Source organism: Manis javanica, chromosome 12, assembly GCF_040802235.1.
Source record: "Manis javanica isolate MJ-LG chromosome 12, MJ_LKY, whole genome shotgun sequence".
In the NCBI taxonomy this organism is placed as follows: domain Eukaryota; kingdom Metazoa; phylum Chordata; class Mammalia; order Pholidota; family Manidae; genus Manis; species Manis javanica.
In genome coordinates, this window is record NC_133167.1 from 80,442,826 (window position 1) to 80,453,926 (window position 11,101).

General features: G+C 40.7%; 1 pseudogene; it reads right to left on the minus strand.

Moving 5' to 3' along the window:
* Positions 1–10,778, minus strand: part of LOC140845305 (disintegrin and metalloproteinase domain-containing protein 18-like) — a 44,610-nt pseudogene extending 33,832 nt beyond the window's left edge.
* Between the last annotated feature and the right edge of the window lie 323 nt (positions 10,779–11,101).

Here is an 11,101-nt window from a genome sequence, read left to right on the forward strand (position 1 = left end):
AAATGATTCTAAAATTTAAATAGAAAGGCTCAGTAATTAGAATAGTGAAAACAATTTTGAAATAGAATCAATTTGCCCAATTTTAAGTCTTACCATATATTTAGAATAATCAAAACAATGTAACATCAGAAAGATAGACAAATAGTTCAATGAAACAGATAAGAGATTCCAGAAATAGACCCAGACAAATATACTCAAGTGATTTTTGACAATGGTGCAAAATCAATGTAATGTCTCCTCTTTCAATTCTGATTTTATTTATTTAAATCTTCTCTTTTTGATGCTTAGTATGTTTAGATAATTTTATCTTTTTTAAAAACTAGTTTTGTCAATTTTTCTATAGTTTTTCTGTTCTCTATGCTGTACATAAACTCAAGAAAAAAAGACAAAAATAGAGAAAATGCACTAATTTTATATAAGCATGATTACCCTGATATCAAATAAAAAAATACTCCTTATGAAAAAGACAACTTCAGTTTAATACACCTCATCAACATAAATGCAAAATTTCTTAACAAATTTTACCAAATCTAATCCAACATAAAAAAAAGAATGTATTGAGGGAGCCAAGATGGCGGCGTGAGTAGAGCAGTGGAAATCTCCTCCCAAAAACACATAGAGCTATGAAAATATAACAAAGAAAAATCTTCCTAAAATAGAGACCACAGGACACGGGACAACATCCAGACCACATCCACACCTGCAAGAACCCAGTGCCTTGTGAAGGGGGTAAGATACAAGCCCCAGCCCGGCGGGACCCGAGCGCCCCTCCCCCCGGCTCCCGGCGGGTGGAGAGAAACTGGAGCAGTTTTTTTTTTTTGGAGAGCGCTTTTTGGAAGCCTTAGAGGGACGGGCCCCCGTTGCTGGGGAGGCAGGGTGGCGGGACCGGTGAGGAGGTGCCTGGGAACGGCGCCGGAGGACAAAGAATATCCCGCGTTTCTCCCTGCGAGACCTGGGGGCGGGTGCCTGAGACCAGTGCCTGAGGACGGAGGAGGTCGCGCGTTTTTCCCCTTTTTTTTTTTTTTCTCTTTTTGGCAAGCGCTTTTTGGAAGCCTTGAAGGGACGGGGACCCCAGTGCTAGGGAGGCACGGTGGCGGGACTGGTGATCGGGTGGCTGGGACCGGCGCCTGAGGACAAAGAATATCCCCCGTTTTTCCCTGCGGGACCGGTGGGCGGGTGCCTGAGACCGGCACTTGAGGACAGAGGAAATCGCGCGTTTTTCCCCTTTTTTTTTTTCTCTTTTCTGCGAGTGCTTTTTGGAAGCCTAAAAGGGACAGGGACCCCGGTGCTAGGGAGGCAGGGCGGCGGGACTGGTGAGCGGGTGCCTGGGACCGGCACCTGAGGACAAAGAATATCCCGCATTTTTCCCTGTGGGACCGGTGGGTGGGTGCCTGAGACCAGCACCTGAGGACGGAAGAAATCGCGCGTTTTTCCCCTTTTTTTTTCTCTCTTTTTGCCAAGTGCTTTTTGGAAGCCTTGAAGGGACAGGGACCCCGGTGCTAGGGAGGCAGGGCGGCAGGACTGGTGAGCGGGTGCGTGGGACCAGTGCCTGAGGACCAAGAATATTGAGCGTTCCTTCCCTGCGGGACCGGTGGGTGGGTGCTTTTTGGAAGCCTTGAAAGGACAGGGACCCTGGTGCTAGGGAGACAGGGCAGCAGGACCAGTGCGCGGGTGCCTGGGACCGGCACCTGAGGAAAAAAAAAAAAAAAATCGCGTGTTTTTTCTTTTTTTTTTTCCTTTCTGTTCCCTCTCTCATTGTTGCTGTTGTTGTTTTGGTTTGGAGAGTGCTTTTTGGAAATCTTAAAGGGGCAGGACAGGTCACTTAGACCAGAAGCAGGGAATCTGGGGATCTCTGGGCACTCTAACCCCCTGGGCAGCAGGGAGCACAGAGGCCCCTTACGGAGATAAATAGTCTCCTGGCTGCTCCCCCTCTAACGGGGCTCCACCATTTTGGAGGAACAGCCCCAGCCAGGCCAAGCCCACAGCAACAGTGGAGATAAACCCCAAAGCAACTGGGCAGGAAGCAGAAGCCCTGTCTGCGCACAGCTGCCCAGCACAAGCCACTAGAGGTCGCTATTCTCCCAGGAAAAGGCTACAAACCAACAAGAAAGGAAGCTCTTCCAGCGGTCACTTGTACCAGCTCTGCAGACTATCTCTATCACCATGAAAAGGCAAAACTACAGGCAGACAAAGATCACAGAGACAACACCTGAGAAGGAGACAGACCTAACTAGTCCTCCTGAAAAAGAATTCAAAATAAAAATCATGAACATGCTGACAGAGATGCAGAAAAAAATGCAAGAGCAATGGGATGAGATGCAGAGAAAAATGCAAGAGCAGTGGGATGAGATGCAGAGAAAAATGCAAGAGCAGTGGGATGAAGTCCGGAAGGAGATCACAGATGTCAGGAAAGAGATCACAGAAGTGAAACAATCCCTGGAAGGATTTATAAGCAGAATGGATAAGATGCAAGAGGCCATTGAAGGAATAGAAGCCAGAGAACAGGAACGTATAGAAGCTGACATAGAGAGAGATAAAAGGATCTCCAGGAATGAAACAACACTAAGAGAAATATGTGACCAATACAAAAGGAAAAACATTCGTATTATAGGGATACCAGAAGAGGAAGAAAGAGGAAAAGGGATAGAAAGTGTCTTTGAAGAAATAATTGCTGAAAACTTCCCCAAACTGGGGGAGGAAATAATCGAACAGACCATGGAATTATACAGAACCCCCAACAGAAAGGATCCAAGGAGGACAACACCAAGACACATAATAATTAAAATGGCAAGGATCAAGGACAAGGAAAGAGTTTTAAAGGCAGCTAGAGAGAAAAAGGTCACCTATAAAGGAAAACCAATCAGGCTAACATCAGACTTCTCAACAGAAACCCTACAGGCCAGAAGAGAATGGCATGATATACTTAATGCAATGAAACAGAAGGGCCTTGAACCAAGGATACTGTATCCAGCACGACTATCATTTAAATATGATGGTGGGATCAAACAATTCCCAGATAAGCAAAAGCTGAGGGAATTTGCTTCCCACAAACCACCTCTACAGGGCATCCTACAGGGACTGCTCTAGATGGGAGCACCCCTAAGAAGAGCACAGAACAAAACACACAACATATGAAGAAGGGAGGAGGAGGAATAAGAAGGGAGAGAAGAAAAGACTCTCCAGACAGTGTATACAACAGCTCAATAAGCGAGCTAAGTTAGGCAGTAAGATACTAAAGAAGCTAACCTTGAACCTTTGGTAACCACGAATCTAAAGCCTGCAATGGCAATAAGTACATATCTTTCAATAGTCACCCTAAATGTAAATGGACTTAATGCACCAATCAAAAGACATAGAGTAATAGAATGGATAAAAAAGCAAGACCCATCTATATGCTGCTTACAAGAAACTCACCTTAAACCCAAAGATAAGCATAGACTAAAAGTCAAGGGATGGAAAAACATATTTCAGGCAAACAACAGTGAGAAGAAAGCAGGGGTTGCAGTACTAATATCAGACAAAATAGACTTCAAAACAAAGAAAGTAACAAGAGATAAAGAAGGCCACTACATAATGATAAAGGGCTTAGTCCAACAAGAGGATATAACCATTCTAAATATATATGCACCCAATACAGGAGCACCAGCATATGTGAAGCAAATACTAACAGAACTAAAGAGGGAAATAGACTGCAATGCATTCATTGTAGGAGACTTCAACACACCACTCATCCCAAAGGATAGATCCACCGGGCAGAAAATAAGTAAAGACACACAGGCACTGAACAACACACTAGAACAGATGGACCTAATAGACATCTATAGAACTTTACATCCAAAAGCAACAGGATATACATTCTTCTCAAGTGCACATGGAACATTCTCCAGAATAGACCACATACTAGCTCACAAAAAGAGCCTCAGTAAATTCCACAATATTGAAATTCTACCAACCAATTTTTCAGACCACAAAGGTATGAAAGTAGAAATAAATTCTACAAAGAAAACAAAAAGGCTCACAAACACATGGAGGCTTAACAACATGCTACTAAATAATCAATGGATCAATGAACAAATCAAAATAGAGATCAAGGAATATATAGAAACAAATGACAACAACAACACTAAGCCCCAACTTCTGTGGGATGCAGCGAAAGCAGTCTTAAGAGGAAAGTATATAGCAATCCAGGCACACTTGAAGAAGGAAGAACAATCCCAAATGAATAGTCTAACATCACAATTATTAAAACTGGAAAAAGAAGAACAAATGAAGCCTAAAGTCAGCAGAAGGAGGGACATAATAAAGATCAGAGAAGAAATAAACAAAATTGAGAAGAATAAAACAATAGCAAAAATCAACGAAACCAAGAGCTGGTTCTTTGAGAAAATAAACAAAATAGATAAGCCTCTAGCCCAACTTATTAAGAGAAAAAGAGAGTCAACACAAATCAACATAATCAGAAATGAGAATGGAAAAATCACGACAGACTCCACAGAAATACAAAGAATTATTAAAGACTACTATGAAAACCTATATGCCAACAAGCTGGAAAACCTAGAAGAAATGGACAACTTCCTAGAAAAATACAACCTCCCAAGACTGACCAAGGAAGAAACACAAAAGTTAAACAAACCAATTACAAGCAAAGAAATTGAAACAGTAATCAAAAAACTACCCAAGAACAAAACCCCGGGGCCGGACGGATTTACCTCGGAATTTTATCAGACACACAGAGAAGACATAATACCCATTCTCCTTAAAGTGTTCCACAAAATAGAAGAAGAGGGAATACTCCCAAACTCATTCTATGAAGCCAACATCACCCTAATACCAAAACCAGGCAAAGACCCCACCAAAAAAGAAAATTACAGACCAATATCCCTGATGAACGTAGATGCAAAAATACTCAATAAAATATTAGCAAACAGAATTCAACAGTATATCAAAAGGATCATACACCATGACCAAGTGGGGTTCATCCCAGGGATGCAAGGATGGTACAACATTCGAAAATCCATCAACATCATCCACCACATCAACAAAAAGAAAGACAAAAACCACATGATCATCTCCATAGATGCTGAAAAAGCATTTGACAAAATTCAACATCCATTCATGATAAAAACTCTCAGCAAAATGGGAATAGAGGGCAAGTACCTCAACATAATAAAGGCCATATATGATAAACCCACAGCCAGCATTATACTGAACAGCGAGAAGCTGAAAGCATTTCCACTGAGATCGGGAACCAGACAGGGATGCCCACTCTCCCCACTGTTATTTAACATAGTACTGGAGGTCCTAGCCACGGCAATCAGACAAAACAAAGAAATACAAGGAATCCAGATTGGTAAAGAAGAAGTTAAACTGTCACTATTTGCAGATGATATGATACTGTACATAAAAAACCCTAAAGACTCCACTCCAAAACTACTAGAACTGATATCGGAATACAGCAAAGTTGCAGGATACAAAATCAACACACAGAAATCTGTAGCTTTCCTATACACTAACAACGAATCAATAGAAAGAGAAATCAGGAAAACAATTCCATTCACCATTGCATCAAAAAGAATAAAATACCTAGGAATAAACCTAACCAAGGAAGTGAAAGACTTATACTCTGAAAACTACAAGTCACTCTTAAGAGAAATTAAAGGGGACACTAATAAATGGAAACTCATCCCATGCTCATGGCTAGGAAGAATTAATATCGTCAAAATGGCCATCCTGCCGAAAGCAATATACAAATTTGATGCAATCCCTCTCAAATTACCAGCAACATTCTTCAATGAATTGGAACAAATAATTCAAAAATTCATATGGAAACACCAAAGACCCCGAATAGCCAAAGCAATCCTGAAAAAGAAGAATAAAGTAGGGGGGATCTCACTCCCCAACTTCAAGCTCTACTACAAAGCCATAGTAATCAAGACAATTTGGTACTGGCACAAGAACAGAGCCACAGACCAGTGGAACAGATTAGAGACCCCAGAAATTAACCCAAACATATATGGTCAATTAATATTTGATAAAGGAGCCATGGACATACAATGGCAAAATGACAGTCTCTTCAACAGATGGTGCTGGCAAAACTGGACAGCTACATGTAGGAGAATGAAACTGGACCATTGTCTAACCCCATATACAAAGGTAAACTCAAAATGGATCAAAGACCTGAATGTAAGTCACGAAACCATTAAACTCTTGGAAAAAAACATAGGCAAAAACCTCTTAGACATAAACATGAGTGATCTCTTCTTGAACATATCTCCCCGGGCAAGGAAAACAACAGCAAAAATGAGCAAGTGGGACTACATTAAGCTGAAAAGCTTCTGTACAGCGAAAGACACCATCAATAGAACAAAAAGGAACCCTACAGTATGGGAGAATATATTTGAAAATGACAGATCTGATAAAGGCTTGACGTCCAGAATATATAAAGAGCTCACACGCCTCAACAAACAAAAAACAAATAACCCAATTAAAAAATGGGCAGAGGAACTGAACAGAAAGTTCTCCAAAAAAGAAATACAGATGGCCAAGAGACACATGAAAAGATGCTCCACATCGCTAATTATCAGAGAAATGCAAATTAAAACTACAATGAGGTATCACCTCACACCAGTAAGGATAGCTGCCATCCAAAAGACAAACAACAACAAATGTTGGCGAGGCTGTGGAGAAAGGGGAACCCTCCTACACTGCTGGTGGGAATGTAAATTAGTTCAACCATTGTGGAAAGCAGTATGGAGGTGCATCAAAATGCTCAAAACAGACCTACCATTTGACCCAGGAATTCCACTCCTAGGAATTTACCCTAAGAACGCAGCAATCAAGTTTGAGAAAGACAGATGCACTCCTATGTTTATCGCAGCACTATTTACAATAGCCAAGAATTGGAAGCAACCTAAATGTCCATCTGTAGATGAATGGATAAAGAAGATGTGGTACATATACACAATGGAATACTACTCAGCCATAAGAAGTGGAAAAATCCAACCATTTGCAGCAACATGGATGGAGCTGGAGAGTATTATGCTCAGTGAAATAAGCCAAGCGGAGAAAGAGAAATACCAAATGATTTCACTCATCTGAGGAGTATAGGAACAAAGGAAAAACTGAAGGAACAAAACAGCAGCAGAATTACAGAACCCAAAAATGGACTAACAGGTACCAAAGGGAAAGGAACTGGGGAGGATGGGTGGGCAGGGAGGGATAAGGGGGGGGAAGAAGAAGGGGGGTATTAAGATTAGCATGCATGGGGGGGAGGGAGAAAGGGGAGGGTGGGCTGCACAACACAGAGAGGACAAGTAGTGACTCTACATTTTGCTAAGCTGATGGACAGTAACCGTAATGTGGTTGTTAGGGGGGACCTGATATAGGGGAGAGCATAGTAAACATAGTATTCTTCAGGTAAGTGTAGATTAAAAATTTAAAAAAAAAAAAAAAAAAAAAAGAAAGAAAGAAAGAAAAGGGGGATTACTCCTTAACAGGATAAAACTATTGGTAAATCAAAGATCAACGCATGCTTTAAATATCCTTAATGTTGATCACTTAAAGGGTGTCAGATGATCAGCTATGGAGGTACTCTTTTCTGATAATATTCCTTTCTCTTAATTAAAAAAAAAAAAAAAAAAGCAGTTACTGTGTGCTGACCTCCAATGAGTTCTGCACAGTGGTATAGAGGGCATGTCAAAGTGTGGGCAAAGGGTCTGTTTGTCTCTACGCAGAAGATCAAGGCCTAGCTTGGATACCCAGAAAATGAACTAAGATACGATATGAGGAGGAGCTTCCGGCATCAGCACTCTCTGGAGGACTCGTGCCGGGGGATGATCATCAAAAAGCCTCCACAGGGATCCGGACGATGCTGCGGTTGTGGCTGCATCCAGCCCACCGTCTCCTGGACTTGCCATAAGAAGGAGGAGGGAGATGTCTAGGCTGGCATGTGCATACAGTGAGACAACGAATTTGACTGGATCTGTACTGTTGGAACTCAACCAGGAGTTGGGAGGGGTGCAAGTTGTAGCACCCCAAAATCTCATTACTATAGACTATCTATGGTTAAAAGAACATATGGGATGTGAACAGATCCCAGAAATGGGCTGCTTTAATTTGTCTGATGGTTCAAGTACAGTTGGAAAATATCCATCATATCATAGATAAATTTTCACAAATGCCTAGGGTGCCTAAATGGTTTTCTTGGCTTCACTGGAGATGGCTGGTAATTATAGATTTGCTTTGTTTATGTCACCGTATTCCTATTATGTCAATATGTGTGTGCAAATTAGTTAGTAGTTTAAAACCTATACATACTTAAGGTACTATACAAGAAGATATGTCAAAGAAATAATCAATCCTCCCAAGTTTCCTTCATATGCTACATCTATAGCTTTTCTTCTTCCTTCCTAATTACAAACTTTAAATAGAATTCGTGCCTCATATCGAATTTACCGAGTATCATAATTCCTCCAGGTGGTAAAGATACCTCGAGACAAGTGCTGGGCATAGAAGCCACAGGGCATAAATCTGCAAAGAAGTAAAAAGCTAACCTTTGCAAACAATATGGCTTCTCTCTCACTTACCAACTTTACATTTCCCTGTATGGCCCCGGAAGATGACTGGTTAGCCAGAGACGGGTAAGATTCCTCAAGGGAGGAACAACCTAAGACAGGCACAGTCGCAGGGGGGCCATCAGGTGAGAATTTGGGGGTCAACAGAGGTGAGGCTCAGAACCTCACCCCCCCTGCTTTGAGAGAAATCTTCTGCATCCGTGGATGTCTTGCTGCCCTTGTCTAGCCTGGATTAATACTTAGTCCATAGGCACACACCTGATCATCTGATCATCTACATTTGCCTTCTTACAGCACTAAACTATGTTTTCTACCTTTATCTTGCATCTACCTACCACTTCAGCATTTTATTAAAAATAAAAATAATAATAATAATAGGAGAAATGTGGGATCAACATATAAATCAAGTACAAAAATCAAATGAATATTCATATTTGACCTGATGGTTTATAGGTCATATTGCATGATCAAAACCGAAAGTTTCTGTGATGACTGCCCTTGTACTGTTCACCATGTAAGAATTTATTCACTCTGTAAGAATTCGTTCACCATGTAAGAACTTGTTCGTTATGCTTCAGAAGATTGGAGACTGACGAGAATTAGGCTTGAGATGGATTAATGATTGTACATTGAGCATTGACCCCCCTATACTGAATTTTATTGTTGTTAACAACCATTTGATCAATAAATATGAGAGATGCCCTCTCAAAAAAAAAAAAAAAAAAAGAATGTATTACGACCAAGTGAGGTCTATTCTAGTAATGCAAAGCTGGTTCAACAAATGAAAAATCCATCACTAATATACTCACCATATCAACAGACTAAAGAATAAAAACCATTGAGTGTATAAATGCAAAAAAAGGCATTTGACAAATTCAACATCCATTTCTGGTAAACCAAATAACCAAATAAAAAAACCTATCATTAAAGTGAGTATCGAAGGGAGCTTCCTTACTCTAGTAAAGGGCCTCTACCAAAAACCTACAGCCAGCATCATACGAAACTGTGAAAGAATGAAAATACATTCCCTTCAAGATTGGGAACACAGCAAGGATTAGGACTCACCTCTTCTATTCAATAAGAGGATTCTGGCCAGTGGAATATGTCAAAGGAAATAAGAGGCAGGCAGATTGGAATGGAATAAATAACATTATCTCCATCTGATGACCTAATTATCTATACAGAGAACCCCATAGTGTACCAAACAACTCATATAACTGTCTCTCCCCGCCTACAGAGGACTGTGACCACAAGCAGCACAGTCAAGGGCGAGTGTAATGAGCATCATAAATACACTCCCATAGCACCTTGTGTATAGGCCTGTGAATTCCTTTCTTTTTATTATGCCAACTTCATTGCAAATACACCACCACTGATCACATGTTTCAGTCAATCAGTGTAACTGTTACAGCCACTCCCAAATGTTAGAGAGAACACACTAAATCCAAAATCTCAAGTATTTTCACCTCTGCTAATTAATTTGAACCAAAGATCATCCCATACTTCTTTGTCTAGAACCTTTAGTATCTATTTCCTTCCATGTTCCCCGGAATGTATCAATATAAATTAGCAAAATCTCATAAATTGTTTTGGCTTATAAACTACCACCTTCCAGGGAAGCTCTTACAACTTTTATTATTAATCTGTGAGCTTAAGGGTTGATGGGCATAGGGTAGAGGTGGGGAAATTATGGTTCATAGACCAAACCAAGCCTGTGACCAGTACAGTCTGCCAATAAGAATGTATTTAAAATTTTTATATTTTTGAACAGCTGAAAAAAATCAAAAGAAAAATGATATTTTGTAACAGGTGAAAATTATATGAGATTCAGATTTCAGTTTTCATCAATAATATTTGCTGGAACATGGTCATGCTCATAAATTTATACCCTTCCTATATTGGCTTTTGTACCACAATGGCAGAGCTGAGTAGCTGTGACACAGTTTATATGGCCCAGGAAGCCTAAAGCATTCACCATCTGGCCCTTTAGATAAAAACTTTGCCAACTGAGAGATTACAGTGAATAGATGTCATGATAAGGCATCCAACTCAAATGAGGTCATTGCAGGATTTCTAAATAAGAGAAGCAAGAAGGCCCGTCTCACCACACAGAGGAGGATCAGCTGCTTCAGTGGACAAAATTTTTAGCAGGGCTTGGGGGTTTAAGACTTACGAGATGCATCTTAGTTCGTCCAATGTTACCATCCCAAATCTAAGGTCTCACTCCCTTCCAGTTAATGCCCTAATTATAGAATAACAGGTGTGGAGCCAAGTTGATTTTGATTCTGTGACATGGCTAATTCATTTGGGACATGATTCTCAGCTGTATTGGCCTAGACGTTAACAAAAAGAGGAAGAAAGAGAGAGATAAAGTGAGACAGACTACTTTAAAGTCAGCACAGAATCCAAGAAGAAATAGTTTAATAAAAGCACCTGGTTGACAGGTAACAAAATATAGATGAAGCAACAGAAGATGAGGAGGCAACTCTGAGATCTGGAAAGCAGAATGTTGCCACCAACACCAGGAC